The sequence below is a fragment of the Myotis yumanensis genome, unplaced genomic scaffold, assembly GCF_028538775.1.
Source record: "Myotis yumanensis isolate MYYU_CA2020_CCGP unplaced genomic scaffold, mMyoYum1.0.hap1 SCAF_15, whole genome shotgun sequence".
Lineage (NCBI taxonomy): Eukaryota > Metazoa > Chordata > Mammalia > Chiroptera > Vespertilionidae > Myotis > Myotis yumanensis.
The window spans coordinates 21270440-21286995 of record NW_027223766.1 but is presented as its reverse complement, the minus strand read 5'-3'; positions in this window follow the sequence as shown (position 1 = coordinate 21286995).

Sequence of the window (16556 nt, the reverse complement as noted above, 5' to 3'; positions counted from 1 at the left end):
TCTCCTCTTTTTTTTTTTTTAATTCCTGTTCAAGCCCATTTCATGCTAAAATACCTCGACATAGTTTCTTTTTATTCCTGGCTTTCTTCTCTGCCTATGCCTGCATCTCCAAATTATATTATCTGGTAGATTTTTCTATAAATGGGACTATAATATCTTTGAGATGAACAAGGTTGGCAGGAATTTAGCATCCGAAGAGTTTTGAATAGGCATGTCTGTTATTTTTATTGAAATGCTTTCAGCTACCTATTTTTCTTAACACAAAAATAAAAAAAGACAGTGTATGGAGTAGGAATTACAAGTTCATACATTTGGCAACTGAACTGCTTTTTCCTAGGTCATTGCTTTGTTGTCTAAGCTTGAAATCACATTTTGGAACCAATAATATAGAAGACACACAGCTATGACCCAATAGATTAATCTTTTCTTTTTGATGGGGGAGGGGAAATTAAGGTTAGGAACGTGAAGGATTATATGGTTCTTGCTCTAATTTCTGTAACAGAACAGCTCTGGCCACTGAAGTATAAACAAACACATATGCTCTATTTATAATTGGCTTGATATCTTGACTTTTAATACTGTTTGGTATAGAAATCATTTCACTGAGAGATAGCAATAAAAAAGGGCCTTTGGTATCTGTTTCACCTCATCACTTAACCATTCAGTATAAAAATAAATTGAGAAGTACATTCTGTAGGGCATAATTTTATGGAAAATACAGTGTGGTGGATATTGTGGTCTATTTCTTAAACTTATCAAACTGTATCACTACCAGGAGACATTTACTGTGGGGACAAGATATTCATTCCGAAGCACTCCCTTTGGCTGCCAGGTAAGGGATATTCAAGAACTGACAGCAGCATAGCATTTAAGGGCATCAGTCTGGTACAAAAAAATGAATATAGAAGAGATGGAATCACTGGGTATTGAGCAACGGGGAAGGAAATGATTTGTGCTGCCTGCTGATATAGAAAGGTATATTATGCACAATAAGAACAGCTTAGCTCCCTCCGCTCCGTGGCTCCCCACACTCTAGAATTGAAGGGACATAATGTACAGGGTCAGTTTATCTTCCAGCGTGGCCTGGGCAATTATTTGGTATTGATTTTCTGAAAGTTTGGTTTTACATGTCAGCATTTTGTTGGCAAACTTCGCCACATAATCCAATCAAGTCGATGCAGAGATGAGTGTGGGTAGAGATAAACCCTCAGTCCTTTGCATGCTCCGTAGGTCGCCCCCGTACATTAAGGACGCTTCTACCACGGTGCCGTCAGGGGAATTGTAAGCTCAGGGAATCCCTGTGCCTGATTGCGGCTCTCCTCCCAATGGTGCACTTTTGACCTCTGTATTGATTCTGTCCTCTCATCAAAAGCGCTGATGTAATTCCAGGCGCTAGGATCACGCAGTGATTTGCATTTAGGAGCTGCAACTGTGCGCTGACCCCAAACCATTTCATCAGAATGAAAGTAGACGAAATGGCAGATGCGTTTCCCATAATATTAAAGTCTATTGTGCCAGTTGGTAGGTTTTCTTATCATCTATAGAGAAAGAGCAGACACCACTGGGTCCAGATTTTTAATTCATTCCAACCAGAAATTGAGAAATTCTTTGAAACATAACAGGGACCAAAAGGGATTTTATTGCTTTCCACATTCAGGCCAATAAATAGCATCCCTATTTGTTCAAGCTTAACACAAAGTGATAAAAGTATCTGAATATATTTTCAGAAATTCTAGCACTTTACAAAATTATTTTATTTTTTTCCAGTGATTTCTTACTAATGTATCCTAACGAAGTCTCAATTTATTGACTATCTACCTACATATACTAAATAGAAATATCATTTAAGAATTATCTGAGGGAAATAGTAGGCATTTCATTAAAAATTCAATGCAACCTAAAGATTGATCATTGAGTTATTTTGTTTCTCCTTCCCTCCCGTTCATCTTCCCTCTTCTCCTTTTTCCCTTAAGTAGTATGAAAAATGGGCAGAAAACCACTTCTGAAGCATAGACACCTCAAGACCACTTCACTGGAACTCAATGTAAATCTAGCTACTTGCATTGTATTCTGCTTTCCTATCTTACATTTAGACCTTATTCATTCTCATTTATTAATTTCAATCAATAAATATTTATTGAGAATTTATGTATAAGGGCTAGAAATTCAGTGATGAAAAAAACAGATATGGTCCCTTGTAGAACGGAGAGTCCAAATGGGGAGATAATAAATAAATAATTGTACAAATAAATATAATGAGGAGGGAAAAGTTCATATTAGCAGTTGACAGCAGAAATTCCTCTATGAATGGAATCATAATTATCTGAAAAATAGTGAAGTGAGGTTGGTTAGGGGTAGAGTGCAGATACTGAAGGCCCTGGAACTTGATGGAACCATTCACTGGACACCAAGGGGTGGGTTGTGGCTTTACTATTGATTGTAGTATGTAGCGGGAGGGAGAAGAGACTTAGTGGAGGTAGAACCAAGACAATGGGAAGAAAGCTGTGAGGTACTCTGGGATCCTTCAAACATATGAAAAGCTTGACACAATGGGTCATCTGTGAAAAAACTAGAAAAGAGCTGCTTTTTGTGCCCAGATGAATGAGTTTAAATCAAGGTGGCATGGGGGGTGAGAGGGGGAAGTAGGAATGGGTGGAAGAGCTCTGGGATTAGCAGAAAATATGGTAATACTCTGGATTCTTACAGACTAGGAATTTGGAAGCTTAAGGCAATAGTCTTAATTTTCTCTCTTTTTTTTTGTTCAATCCTCACCCAAGGGTATTTTTTTCCTCCACTGATTTTCTAGAGAGTGGGAGGGAGGGAGTGAGGAAGGGGGAGAGAGAAACATCTGCTTCAGAGAGACACGTGGATTGGTTGCCTCCCACACATGCAGGGGATCAAATTGCAACCCAGGTACATGCCCTTGTCAGGGAATTGAACCTGTGATCCTGAGGTTTGAGGGCCGATGCTCCAACCTCTGAGCCATATCTCGCTCTATCTCTCTCTCTCTCTCTCTCTCTCTCTCTCTCTCTTAATGAGTCTTCAGTAAGTGCTGTGAATTACTGAGTGTATAAAAGAGTATCACAGGGGTTCTACGTTAGATTGGGGTTGAGAGTGGATTTAAACAAGACCTCTTGGTTTTTTCAGACCTTGAGGATACTTGATTTCATTTCAAAAGATGAAAATATTTGCAAAAACATCTGTATTTATAAAAATGTTAAATTAGAAACTATTGATGATAATTTAGACTGCATAGTAAATTTATAGTTTATATTGTGCTTTAATGCAAATTGTGTTAATAAACTCTTAAAGCAATCCTGTGAAAAAATATACATGAAATTATTGACATTCAGACAGTCACTTGCTAAAGGCTGATCAACAGTAAGTGGAAAGGCAGAACTTGAATCCACATCTTTACCCTATAAACTCCATGATCTTTTCATTAACTTTGCAATACAGTGATAAAGCTGTGAGAAAACATTCAGCAGTGGATTTTCTTTAAATAGCTATTTGTTTCAATAAATATAACACAGGACTCAAATTTTTCTTTTAAGAAAAGCACATTTTATTCAAATTCCCAGGAATGGTTGTAGTGAATACATTGAAGTTTGCTTCCAAAGGCTCTGAACATGTGGCTTCTAGAGGATCGAAAGGGGTTCAGATGGGCTGCCCCATGTGCTTCTCATTGACCTGGAAACAGCAAGAGATCCCGTGGTCGGCAAACTGTGGCTTGCGAGCCACATGTGGCTCTTTGGCCCCTTGAGTGTAGCTCTTCCTAAGCCTTAGGAGTAGCCTAATTAAGTTAATAACAATGTACCTACCTATATAGTTTAAGTTTTAAAAATTTGGCTCTCAAAAGAAATTTCGATCGTCGTACTATTGATATTTGGCTCTGTTGACTAATGAGTTTGCCGACCACTGGATAGACCTTTATTGGGGGCATAAGGGTCCTCTAAATTCCTACTGTTAGAGGCCAGCTTAGGGGAGAGGGTTGGTGACAATAGCCCTGTCTCTGAGATAAGCATCTACAGAGAAATACGATGGTGTCATTAAATAATCTCCATGTTGTTGACTTTTGTCTTGGGGGAGAAAGCCTTTGACTAATCCCCTGTCTCTTCCATCATATTCCTGTGATTAATATGTTATGGCACCGGCTCAGTTCTATAAATCATAATCCACAACATGATTGTACTTATTAATTATTATTTAAACCAGTGATCAGATAAAGATAATCAAGTGGACTGTCCTGTATATAAGTAAGGATGCTGATTAACCAAGTTTTTATATATTCATTGCTCCTTTATTACCATTTTTCATCTGTAATTTAGTTAGGGAACAAATCACTGAACTTGGAATCTAAAGCTCAAGGTTTAAAAACCAGCTTCACCACTTTATCTAACCCTAGGTACGTTATTTAAACTTTCTAGGCTTCAGGTTTGTCATCAAGAAAATGAGGTTCATGATACTTAATTTACAAAATTCTTTTCAGGGTGAAATTAGATTTCACACATGAAATAAACTAATGCAGGGCTTTGGGCTCGTTGTTTTATTCATCTGGGACGTATACAGACCAAATGAGCGGTGCTGCCCATGGTCAGGGAACAGTATCGATTGGGTGGATCAAGACAGAATGTTATCCGTGTCTTCTGTTAGCATCAAGGTCTTTAGACCCAGATCCTGGGATGAAGGTCACCTGCATATGGATGTCGTGGTCTTTTCCTCGTCGGTGAGCTTTCATGTTGCTACCTGGTTACATCCTCTTTTGCAAGAGTTACCAGTTTTGATCAGAAATGACAGGTAGAACCTATGATTTCAGACCACAGGTCTTCTTGATTTATTTGATGGCACTTGTTTCTAACCTCTTATTCATTAAATTCACCCAGAATGCTCTTCAGAAAATCAAAGTCCATGAGTGTAAGTTTGCAAGGGAGAGGATGGAGCATAATCTAAGAGCTTCATCATGGCAAGAAAGACTTGCAAGAAAAATGTGGCTGTTTTTATTCAGAAGCACAGATTTCAATTCCTCCCCAGAGAACTCTGTAGGATGCTTTGAAGCTTCTCCTGCTATATGTAAACCAGATATATGTATTCATTATTCCCAATGATGATAACTTTGGGAAATGTTACGTGGCATTCCACTTCAGATGGTCTCATCTCAAATATTGATGGTAGCAGATAACAATAGTGATAGGTTTTAAGTAGTCCAGGGGTTGAAATCAAGGACATTTAGACCAAGAAAGATGGACCTTTTTGAGTGCTCATGATCTTACTTTCCTGTCTCTTTTTGTAACAGCTAATTTGTTTTATTTTCCGTTTAGATCGTCCTAACATGTTGATTTCATCTGTCTTTTCTAGATTCATTTAAAAGAAAGGGAAAATGTTCCTAAAATTATTTTGCACCTTGAAAAACATTACCTTTGACAACCAGGTGTCTGATGAGTACATTTTTGATGTTGTTACTAAGAAGAACGGGCCATGTCTACTTAAATTAGTTCATTCTGAGGCTGGATGTATGTCAGCATTTCATGCATTAATTCTTACTAGGAAGAAATAAAAAAGATTACAGGACACATTAAAGATTGCAACTTTTCTCCAAGATTAAAATCTTTCAGATACTTTAAAATGGGAAAAACATTAGGAGGCAAATTTAGCATTTAAAATGGCGTATGGTGCCCGGCTGGCATGGCTTAGTGGTTGAGTGTCGTCCTATGAAGCAGGAGGTAACAGTTAGATTCCTGGTCAGGGCACATGCCCGGGTTGTAGGCTGAATCCACAGTAGGGGGCATGTGGGAGGCAGCCAATCAATGATTCTCTCTCATCATTGATGTTTCTCTCTCTCTCTCCCTCTCCCTTTCTCTCTCTGAAATCAATATATATATATATATATATATATATATATATATATCCACACACAAAACAAACAAACAAAACAGCATATGGCTATTGCAACATGTGGCTTGCACTTATTTATGGTGTCAAAGCTTTATTGGCCAGGATTGCTGTTATGTGCTGTGAATTTGCATATATATGAAGGAGTTATATATTGTGATTAACTCTGGAGACTAAGAATATATGTATACAAAAACAACGTAAAACAAGAATATATAGGGATCCCAAAAATGTATACACACACTTTGAATAATTATGAAGGCAGTGTTTTATCAAAATACATTTTGTTTTAAAAAATGAGCTATCAGTTGTTAAAGTGTATACATTTTTGGGGGACACCCTGTATTTTCTGCACTCACAGTAACAATTGACTTTGCTTTCGATAACTTAAACTAATACCATTTGTGTTTAAAAAACTTATTTAAACAATTTCCCAGGGCCATCAGAATCATCTGTTTGGTTAGAGTAGTCAGAAAGAAGGCCTATGGTATATTGCAGTACTCTTTCCATGTCACAGGTGTGGGAGATGTGGTCCCCAGATGGTGAGAGAGCAGTTGTGCTATAGGAATCTAAAAGGCGACCAGTGAGGGCACCTGCCAATGGGACTCTCAAGAATGGTAGGGGGCCCTAGCCGGTTTGGCTCCATGGATAGAGTGTCAGCTGTAGACTGAAGGGTCTAGGGTTCAATTCCAGTCAAGGGCACATGCCTGGGTTGTGGGTTCCATCCCCAGTGTGGGGTGTGCAAGAGGCAGCTAATCTATGATTCTCTGTCATCATTGATGTTTCTATCTCTCTCTCCCTCTCCTTTCCTCTCTGAAGTCAATCATATAGGCCCCATGCATGGAATTTGTGCAAGAGTAGGCCTTCCTTCTCCCAGCTGCCGGCACTGGCTTCCCTCTGGCACCGAGGACCCGGGCTTCCCTGCAGCCCCGGCTTCGTTCGGAAGGTCATCTGGAAGGATGTCCGGTCTAATTATCATATTATGCTTTTATTATTGTAGATAATGGTAGGGGGATCTACCAGGTAGAAGTGTGGAAACCTGCTTGCCCCTCTCCCATCCTGTTCAGAGCCTTTCCAAGGCCTAGCCTCTGGAACCATAACCTTCTGGCTTTCATTTCCACGAATTTATTAAAACAGCTGCAGCCCAGCTGGTGTAGCTCGGCGGTTAAGCATTGACCCATGAACCAGAAGGTCATGATTCGATTCCTGGTCAGGGCACATGCCCAGGTTTCAGGCTTGATCCCCAATAGGGGTTGTGCAGGAGGCAGTTGAACAATGATTCTCTCTCATCATTGATGTTTCTATCTCTCTCTCCTTTTTTCTCCCGCTCTCTGAAATCAATAAAAACACACAAAAAATATTGAAAAACCCCCAGCTCCACGCCATGCTTACCTGAGAGGAGGCATCACTAACCCTATATTTTTCAAGCAAATCGACATAAAGGATATATTAAATACAGGGTGTCTCCCAAAATGTATACACACTTTAACAACTGAGGGATCAATTTCAAAAGTGAAATGTACTTTAATAAACACTGCCTTTATAATGATTTAAAATGTGTGTATATATCTTTAGGGGATCCCCTATAGAGGCACTCGAACCGCCTCTGAATGTTATCAATAAGTATTTTTTCCAGGTTGACTAGTCAGGTCTGCAGAGCCTTTAACCCTGGCCTATGCTGCACGTTGGATGCATTCCCAAATGGTAATTTTTCTATCGGTTGCTTTCTGCTACATCAGTGCAGAGAGGAGCTGAACGTTTCAACCCTCCCCTAGTGACAGGTGATGTGGCTGATTGTTTGCTCGTGGTGATTCAGAATATTGATGCTCGAAGAGAAAGAACTACACCGAACAGGCAATCTGCACAGCTCACAAACGACACAAAGAGCATTTGATATAAATAAGGTGTCAACCGGGTGCCGCAGCTTTGTGCAGACTCATTTTCAAATTTTCCTTTTTGAATTATTAAATAGACCATGTCAGAACAACGCTGATTATTATCCAATCCATATGCTTCAACACCAACCTTTTATGTAATAGCAAGTGACTGCGGTGATCAATTGGACCAATCACGACGGCTCCCTAGTTCTGGAAAGGATTCAAGCACTCGCCCTGCAGCGTCCTGTGGGAACACCTGCTGCATGGCTGACAGGGGGCCGGAGCGCCCCGCCTTGCGGAATGCGCGCAGGCTGCGCAGCACATTTAGGTCCCTTATCAAGGACGTCAAGCACGAGCCCATCTTTTGGCAATTTCAAGCCTGTTTCGGTGGATTAGATACCTCCCTGTTATCCAGCGATACCTGTGCACGGCAGCATCAGTTACATAACCTGCATTGTCAATACAACGCGATCCGTGCCTGTTTCTGAAAACCGTGGTCGTCTAAACAATACAATGCCGCGTTGGGTTTTTGAACAAATGCGGTGGAGACTGCGGTGTAGGGGGATGTAGCCACGCGTCATTGATAAAATGTAATGAAATGATCATCTCTCACCTGCCTTACTATACAGTTTATCCAGATAAAGAACTCTAAGAATGAACACGGTGGATGCCTTTAGGGTTGTAGGCATTTAATTAAAATGGAAACCAAAAAATATTAACTGTCAGCTTTGGGATTTTAGCAGCCTCTCTTGAAAAAGGGTCTCCTTTCGTCGGCGAGCAGATTTGTGACATTCACAGGGGACAAATGTGAGTGTAATTTTTCTCGTCCTCATGAAAAAGAGGCTACAAATGCCTGGTAGAGAAACCCTAGGATGAACCGGCTTCCCGGGAAGGCCTCTGCCGGCCACGGCTCCCTCGCAGGGCCCGGGACCCAGGGCGGCGTCAGGGGGCCTCCCGGGTCCTTGCCAGCGGTTGGAGGCAGCACTTCGCCTTCGTCCTGGTGTGTTGCCATTACTCACAATGACTGCTGAAGCCAGGGCTTTCTTTCTACGGCCTGTGTGTGATTTTGACGTTGGACACAGGGAGGCAGGGCGAAGCAGCGGCAGAGCCCCAGTCTGGGCAAGAACGGGGGAGCGGGGTGGGGGGGTAGGGGGGGCGGGGGAGAGGGGGGACAGCTGCTCTCCAGAACGCACAGATTACAGGAGGCTGGGCTCGGACCACCTGACCCTAAACGCGTCCCAAGCTGCAGTTCCAGAGACATAATCAGCAATGACTCCTGTTAGTCGTTGCATTGTCTCCTGAAAATGAATTTGGGTTTTCTTTGAGTTACTTCCCCCCCTCCCCCGCCTAGGAAAACACTGCTACCTTTCTGTGACTTACTCTGCCTCTTTAAATACATCCATGATGCTGTGTATACATATGCGTATTTCTTTTGTCTATTTTTTGCTCTACATGATAGGATTTGGAATACAAAGAAAGGAAAGGAAAGCCTTATATGGCAATGCAGTGATAGCTTATTGTTGGACAAATTAATCTGGATACTTGTCCATAATTTTGATAATAGATGACATGCTGACAAGGCATGAAATTATTGTTATAAATGAGTGGGGTAAGATTTTTTTTTTACACAGTAGAGTCAATGTACATATAACATGGTTTAAAGGCTCTATTGCATGTTTGCAGATTTTCAACACTCTTGGGAGAGAGAAGACATGGTCTCAAAACTTGAGAAAAAATGAGTCAGGAGCTAGATTTTAAAAATCACTTTTAGTTCTTGTTTGTAATAAACTGTGATTGCACTTTTCGATCTGGAAAATGGGATGTTTTCTCATAAAACAATGATTGTGATGGGACTTAATTGATATAGTTTGTGAATAATTTAATGGGTCTGGAACAAAGATGCTATTCAAATGGGCAAACATGAGATAATACACTAATAAATAGATAACAACTAAAGACAGTAGGTGAAGGTGTGTGTGTGTGTGTGTGTGTATCCCTTTTCTCATCATACTTGAAGACTTACACAACACTCATAATCAAAATCAAAATATAACCCTTATAATTTCAAGTGGAAAAGAAATTTAGCCAGCCAATTATTAATAATCCAGGTTAATAAGAACATTGTTTATTTTTTTTCTTCAGTTGCATTTTAGCCATCAGTGCTGACAAACACTACCCAAAAGGGGGTATTTCAACATTTCAAAATTATTGTCAGGAGAAAAAGTGTTGGGTATATTATGCTATATATTTTCCTCATGGGCAATGAAATAAGCTCTTATGATTCCATAGTCTCTTAGCCTCTCTCCCCTCCCCCCTTCATCTGATCACATTATTCACACAAAGAACCAATGAGCCGTTTGCCATTACCTTAAAATCCTATATTAATGAGACAGCTACAGTTTTTAATCATTTGAATTAAGCCTTGAATATTCTGTTTGCTAATGTCTTGCATTCATTTAAAATGAGAACAAGCATTTTATTATGTTTTATTTGCAAATAGTAAATAAAAATAGAGATTTTCTTTCTTTGTAAAGTTGTCAAACATTCTGAAGAAGGCATCTTATTTCTAATGGGTTAAAAAAAAAGAATGTGTCCTCAGAGTCAGCTGGGGAGATAAGGGTCCTGGCATTCTGCTTTTCTTGCAAAATTTTTGGGTGAAAATACATACATGTAAATACTGTGTGGTAAGCCAACTTCTATCATTTAATAAAAAGCAAAAACATTTGAGATCGCTCTTAAGTGGTGCCTGAATAACATATACTTAGTGTCTTCTGGAGTTATCACTGAATAAAAGAAATATATTTTTGTTTTTGCTTAATCTTTTTTTATGGTAAATTTGCTTTTGTTTATTGAAATAGCTTAGAAAAGCACTTTAAACAAAGTTTACACAGCACCATAATTTAACCTTTTTAAAATTCTTTTTAGCTAATAACTGTGCTCTAATTTAAAGCATGACATCCAGGCCACCTTGATTCCACACGTGCCAGTATCACCTGAATTAAAAAATGATCTCACCTTTTAAAATTCCCGTATAAAAAGGCAGTGGCATATTTAACCTCTTTAAAGTTGCCAAGAAAATGATCTGTGGACTATTATTATTATTTTCTTTTATAATTTTTTCTTGTTTGATGAAAAGTCTAGTGTTTGTTGGCATGCTAGTCAAGAAAGGGGTTAAGCTATTGAATTCTGAATGCCTCTTACTTAATGAATATAAAGGTTAAGCTGTAAAATACTAATTTTAAAGACGAGGAAAAGTGTTTCAAAATGCAATTTTACTGTTTCCCTAATACAAATTACGTCCACTAATTAAAATCATGAGCAAAATTTAGTAAAAATTAAAAGGAATTTACGTAAGTGGAGTTTTAATGGCTAATAAAAGATACCAGGCACTTTAATAAATTTATTGCACCCATATTACTGAACATATACTTTAAAAAATATATAAGAACATAAATGGAATTTCCCTTGATTTGTGTTTCCCACATCTCAGCATTCATCCTTTATCTAAGATTTTTTTCCAGTGTTGATATAGGGGCTTCTATACTGGCATTTTAAAGAATTTTGGGGTCTGCCTAAAGCTACATCTTAGTAATTGGGTAAGATGGCAATACTATTTCATTTTACAGACAACATACTGGTAGAACTAAGGAGCTGCTTGAGAACAGGCTTCCAAATGAGCTCTTCACATTAAAAATTGGGATAATCTCTCCAGTTTATTCTAACCTGGAATGGAAACAGCTCCCATCTCTCCACACTCTTGTCTTGAGCAGTTCCCTTAACCACATACAGAAGCCCTCTTCCTTGAATCAACTCTTTAAAAAAAATCATGATGGTTTCTGCATAAATAATCACTCAGCAACCAAGCATTTGATCCTATTAACTGGTCAGGGCTGTCCAAACCACGCAATTTTGCTAAGCTCGAGCCGATGCATTCTTCTATAGAAGCAACTGTATTTTCCTCAAAGTAGTTATTAGACATTTTATTTTAGTTCCTGACTTTTTTTTTTTTTTTTTTTTTAGCAACAGACTCTAACCAGCCTGATTGGAATTTCAAATGATCGTCACACTGAATTTGAAAGTCTGTCTTACACAGAATGTAGCATTTTCTTATGTTTTAACCAAGTAGAGGGAAGGCGAAGGTCCTTTCTATCTTTTTCTAGCCAAACGTATTTCTATATTATTAATTCAAATAGAAAAAAAAAGAACACCTCACATCTTGGAGTATTTAATAAGATTTTTAGTCTTTTGCGAGGTTATCGGTTGGTCCCTCTCTCAGGATTAAGTGGTACACCCTTTCTGATTTCTTTTTTTTTTTTCTTAAGGGATGTGCAATCATTGCTAGCACTCGCCAGAGCACACAAAAACCAGTTTGCTAGAAAACAAGGCGTTGTGTTATTTTGCGTTTGTTTATTTATTTATTTTAAAGCAAGAACATGAGTTTGAGTTATTGCCCGGTTCCTCTTGTCTGTTTGCTTACAGCCAGTTTCCCTTTCTTCACACATGAAGGGGCAAACACTGTCCCTGTCAGGCAGTAAATGAGGCAGCATCGGTGACGTGTGTGTTTGTCAACATAAGCAAGATCAAATGATTGCTCAGCAGGAAGAAGCCACGGGAAACCCAATGATTTTTGACTAATTAGCAAAATAATAATAATGTCTCCCTAATGATTACCTTGTACTGGGTTGTGGCCTTTTATCAGACAAGACATTCCACCAGGGCAAACTAGAGTTTTGAAGACAAACTAGTGATTTCACTTGAAATCATGGAGCATTTCTGAGAAATCTTTTGAAGCCTCCTGTTCCTCTATGGTTACTTGAGAAACTGTGAAAACGAAGCCATAGCTGTTGTTTCGCAGTGTCCTACGACCCACGTGTGTTTTAAGTAATGCTTGATGCGAAAAAGGCAATGCCTATTTTTCAGGACCATTTAAAGTTCAAGTTCATTCTGTCTGGTCAGGGAATTTCACCAGAGGCATTGCAAGGAGTAACTTAACTGAAAATAACAATGTAAACAAGAATTTGTTTGAACATGCTAGCCAACGTTGCAGTGTTGCCATACAGAGTCATATTTTTATTAATCTTTTAGGAAACTTCCAGAAGATGTTAAAGTAGACCTAAATTCTTAGTCCTGGCAAATGTCCAGAGATGAGCTGACATTTTCTGTGCGGTTCAGTAGTCAACCACTATTTATGGGAAATTCAGCGAAGAAAGGGGCATCTATCGGGTTGCAGGGCATTGGTGAGCTTTGTGGGTTATTTTGCCTGAGATACATTCACAGTGTCTGGCTCAGGACAGAGCTACAGGTTTCTCACTTTCCTGGGGGCCAGATTAACACCTTACAAATAGAGATCAAGGATGAGTGAGCTTGGAACCAAGGGAACACTGACTAGGGATCCTAGCTTGCCACTTGGTGTTAGGTTGGGAAGAGCTACACGGACCTTGCTGATTTTGTCATTCAGGTTGCTGGAATGGTATTAACTGTCATCGAGAGAGCTGGTAACACTTCCAAATAATCAGATGCAAAAGTACCTCACCAAAATAAAAGAGCAGACATGCTCTGAAGTTATTTTTAAGACTAGAAAGCTACTTGTTTGCTTTCTTCTTAAAATGTTTGCCCTTTCATATAATATCCACTGTTATTTTTAGTTTTTCTATTGTGATCTTTAGCTGACATACTGATTGCAATAAAAAAAGAAACACAAAATACATTTTATATCTTTATATCCAAACCACCAAGAAGTTTTATTGTTGGGTGACTATTGTTTGTGCTTATTGCAGTTAATATAGAGCCCATGATTATCTTTTTTTTTTTGGTGGTGGTGGTGGTGGTGGGGGGACCCTGAGCCTGTTCAGGAAGTTCTCCTGCCATCCCTCTCTGCATGAAGGTCACTCTTAGTTTCTTCCCCAGGAGCAGCGATTTCTATGTTAGTAACCTGTGCAGAGCCATAGTAGCATCTTTCCTTTGTCTAACGCAGGAGTGACCACTAACAGAGAGAGACAGAGAATGAGGAGAGGACATGGTAATGAGGGGGAGCACAGGAGGGGTGGGCAAGCAAAAGACAAGAGCAGTGTTGATAATATGCTGAGGCGGGGTCGGGGGTGAGAGGACAGAGCTTACTTTAATGAGCCACATGGCTGCCACCACCAAACAGATGCTCAGAGGTTTCTCTTAGTAAGTCTTCATCAGCCTCAGTGAATTTCTCAATGGCTGTCTAGTTTTGCAGGTCCAACAGAGCAGCCACTAGCCACATGTGGCTATTGAGCACTTGAAATGTGCTAGTTAAAATTGATACACACTTAAAGTGTGAAATCCATACTGGTTTTAAAGATTTAGTATTAAAAGGTATTAAAAACATTATACTTCTCAATAATGTTATATCAATGACATGCTGAAATTGTTATATTTAAGATTTTCACTAGAATTCATTTATAAATATATTTTTATACATTTCTTACTCTTTAAAAAATGTCTACTAGCAAATGAAAAATTACATCTGCGGCTTGCTTTAATAACCACCTTTTCTAGTTTCTGTATTTGATGCTTGAACATTTGAAGCCTTGCCGGCTCTGAAGGGGACTGCCTCTTCCAGGACTAGCCAATTTCTAGAGATAGTGAAGGACTTGCCTATGAACACCTTCCATATGCAAAGCAACCAATGTAGAGCTCATAGCCCCAGCTCCCCCCCTTTAGTGACGATCCAGGTCACTATCCACCTGCTCTAACAATCCCAGGGCCAGGTGTCAGCCCACTAGGGACAGATCCGATGCCCCAGAGCCTGCTGACATTATTTATGCCAGCAATTTTTACCTCACTCATTCCTTCCTGTGGAAAATGCAATGAAGGCTCTTGTTCACTTGTCCCCACCCTTGTACCTGCCTCCTCCTGACTGACTGACCTTGGTACTTTCCCCTTTGCCCACCCCACTCCATGGAATGGTGTGCCCCTCCTCTTGGGATCCATAAATATAACAAACTATATGTTCAATGGCAATTACTTCCTGATTTTTGGCTTTGCCATACTTGAATAATAATATAAATGACATTTTAAACACTTGTATCGTATGGAACAGTGCTGCTAGAATTCTGTTTCTCCAAATGCAATCCAGCATCTACCTGTGGTAGAGTCATCTAAAAAATTAAGCATCCAGATTTCTGGATCCCTTAAAATTAGCATGGGAAACTCTTTAGAATCAGAATCCCCTTAGAATTATCCTGAAACATGGTATAAGCTCAATAAATGTTAGCTATTGTTACTGTAACACTGTATTAAGAATAATCTATCTATATATATAAAAGCCTAAGCAACTATTATGACCGAATGACCAGAATGACCGGTCGACCGGTCACTATGATGCTCACTGACCACCAGGAGGCAGAAGCTCAATGCAGGAGCTGCCCCTGGTGGTCAGTGTGATCCTATAGCCAACCTCCCGTGGCTGGCCAACCTCCCGCGGCTGGCCAACCTCCCACAGTCCCTCCCCATGGCCGGCCGGCCCCCTTGATCTGCCCCAATTAGGGGGACTGGCCAGCCAACTTCCCGTGGTCCCTCCCCCCAGCCCACCTGGCCCCGATCAGTCCTGACTGAGGGTGGGGCCGGCCAGGCTGGCCAGACCAAGGGACCCCACCCATGCACGAATTCATGCACCGGGCCTCTAGTAGTAATAGTAGTAGTAGTAGTAGAAATAATAATAATGATGATACATGATTTACTTCTGGCTTGAGAAGGCCATTCTTCCTTTTTTTTTTTAATTATTATTTTTGTTGCTATTTTGTTATATACTAAAAATACATATTTATGTATATTTTTATTTGTAAAAGCATTTACTGGGTGCTTGCTATTGGCCAAGCTCATGTTAAATGTTTTACACATCATTTCATTTAATCCTTATGACAACCAATGGTGTTAAAAATAAGTAAAAAAAGTAACTTGCCCAGAGTCATACAACTTGCTAGTGTTGGAGCATACATTATTTTATTTATTTAAAATATGTTTTTATTGATTTTGAGAAAGAGAAAAAGTGAGAAGGAGAGAGAGAGAGAGAGAAAGAGAGGGAGAGAGAGAGAGAGAAACATTGATGAGAGAGAATCATTGATGGACTGCCTCCTATACATCCCCTACTGGGGATCACACTAGTAGGCATATGCCTTGACCAGCAATGGAATCCATGACCTCCTAGTGTATGGGCCACACCAGCCAGGGCCATACTTTATTTTTGAATGATATATAACTTATGTATTTACTTAACATTGTTAGGCACAAAGGCCATTCAGAAGGATAATAAAATATATATCTACAATTTAAGAATTACAGTGAGACAAATACATGTGTGCACCCACCCATGCATGTGTCTGTAAGCAGTATTTTACTTAATTTTGTGGGCTCTCAGATTTTTGACAAATGGTCTCAAGCTACCTATATTCTGTGATGGTTTGCTTCTTTTGTTCTATATATGTCTAGAGATCCATCTATGCTGATGGGTGTAGGTGCAGTTCACTCATTTTCACTACCATACTGAATTCAAGTGTAAACATATATTTTTGGTTGACATTTTTCTGTTTGACATTTAGGTTGTTTTGTGGGTTTTTGTTTTTGTCTTGCTATTAAGAACAATGCTGCTAGAAAGACTCTATTTCTTTTCTGTCCCTGAACATTTTCAATGATGTGTATTCTTTCTTTTAAACAGAACAAACAAACAAATGTTCACTAGTGTTAGTTAACTGATATTAACTAATATTTTAAATGAATATTGGGCTTACGGAAAAGTTGCAAATATCATACAGAGAGTTCCAA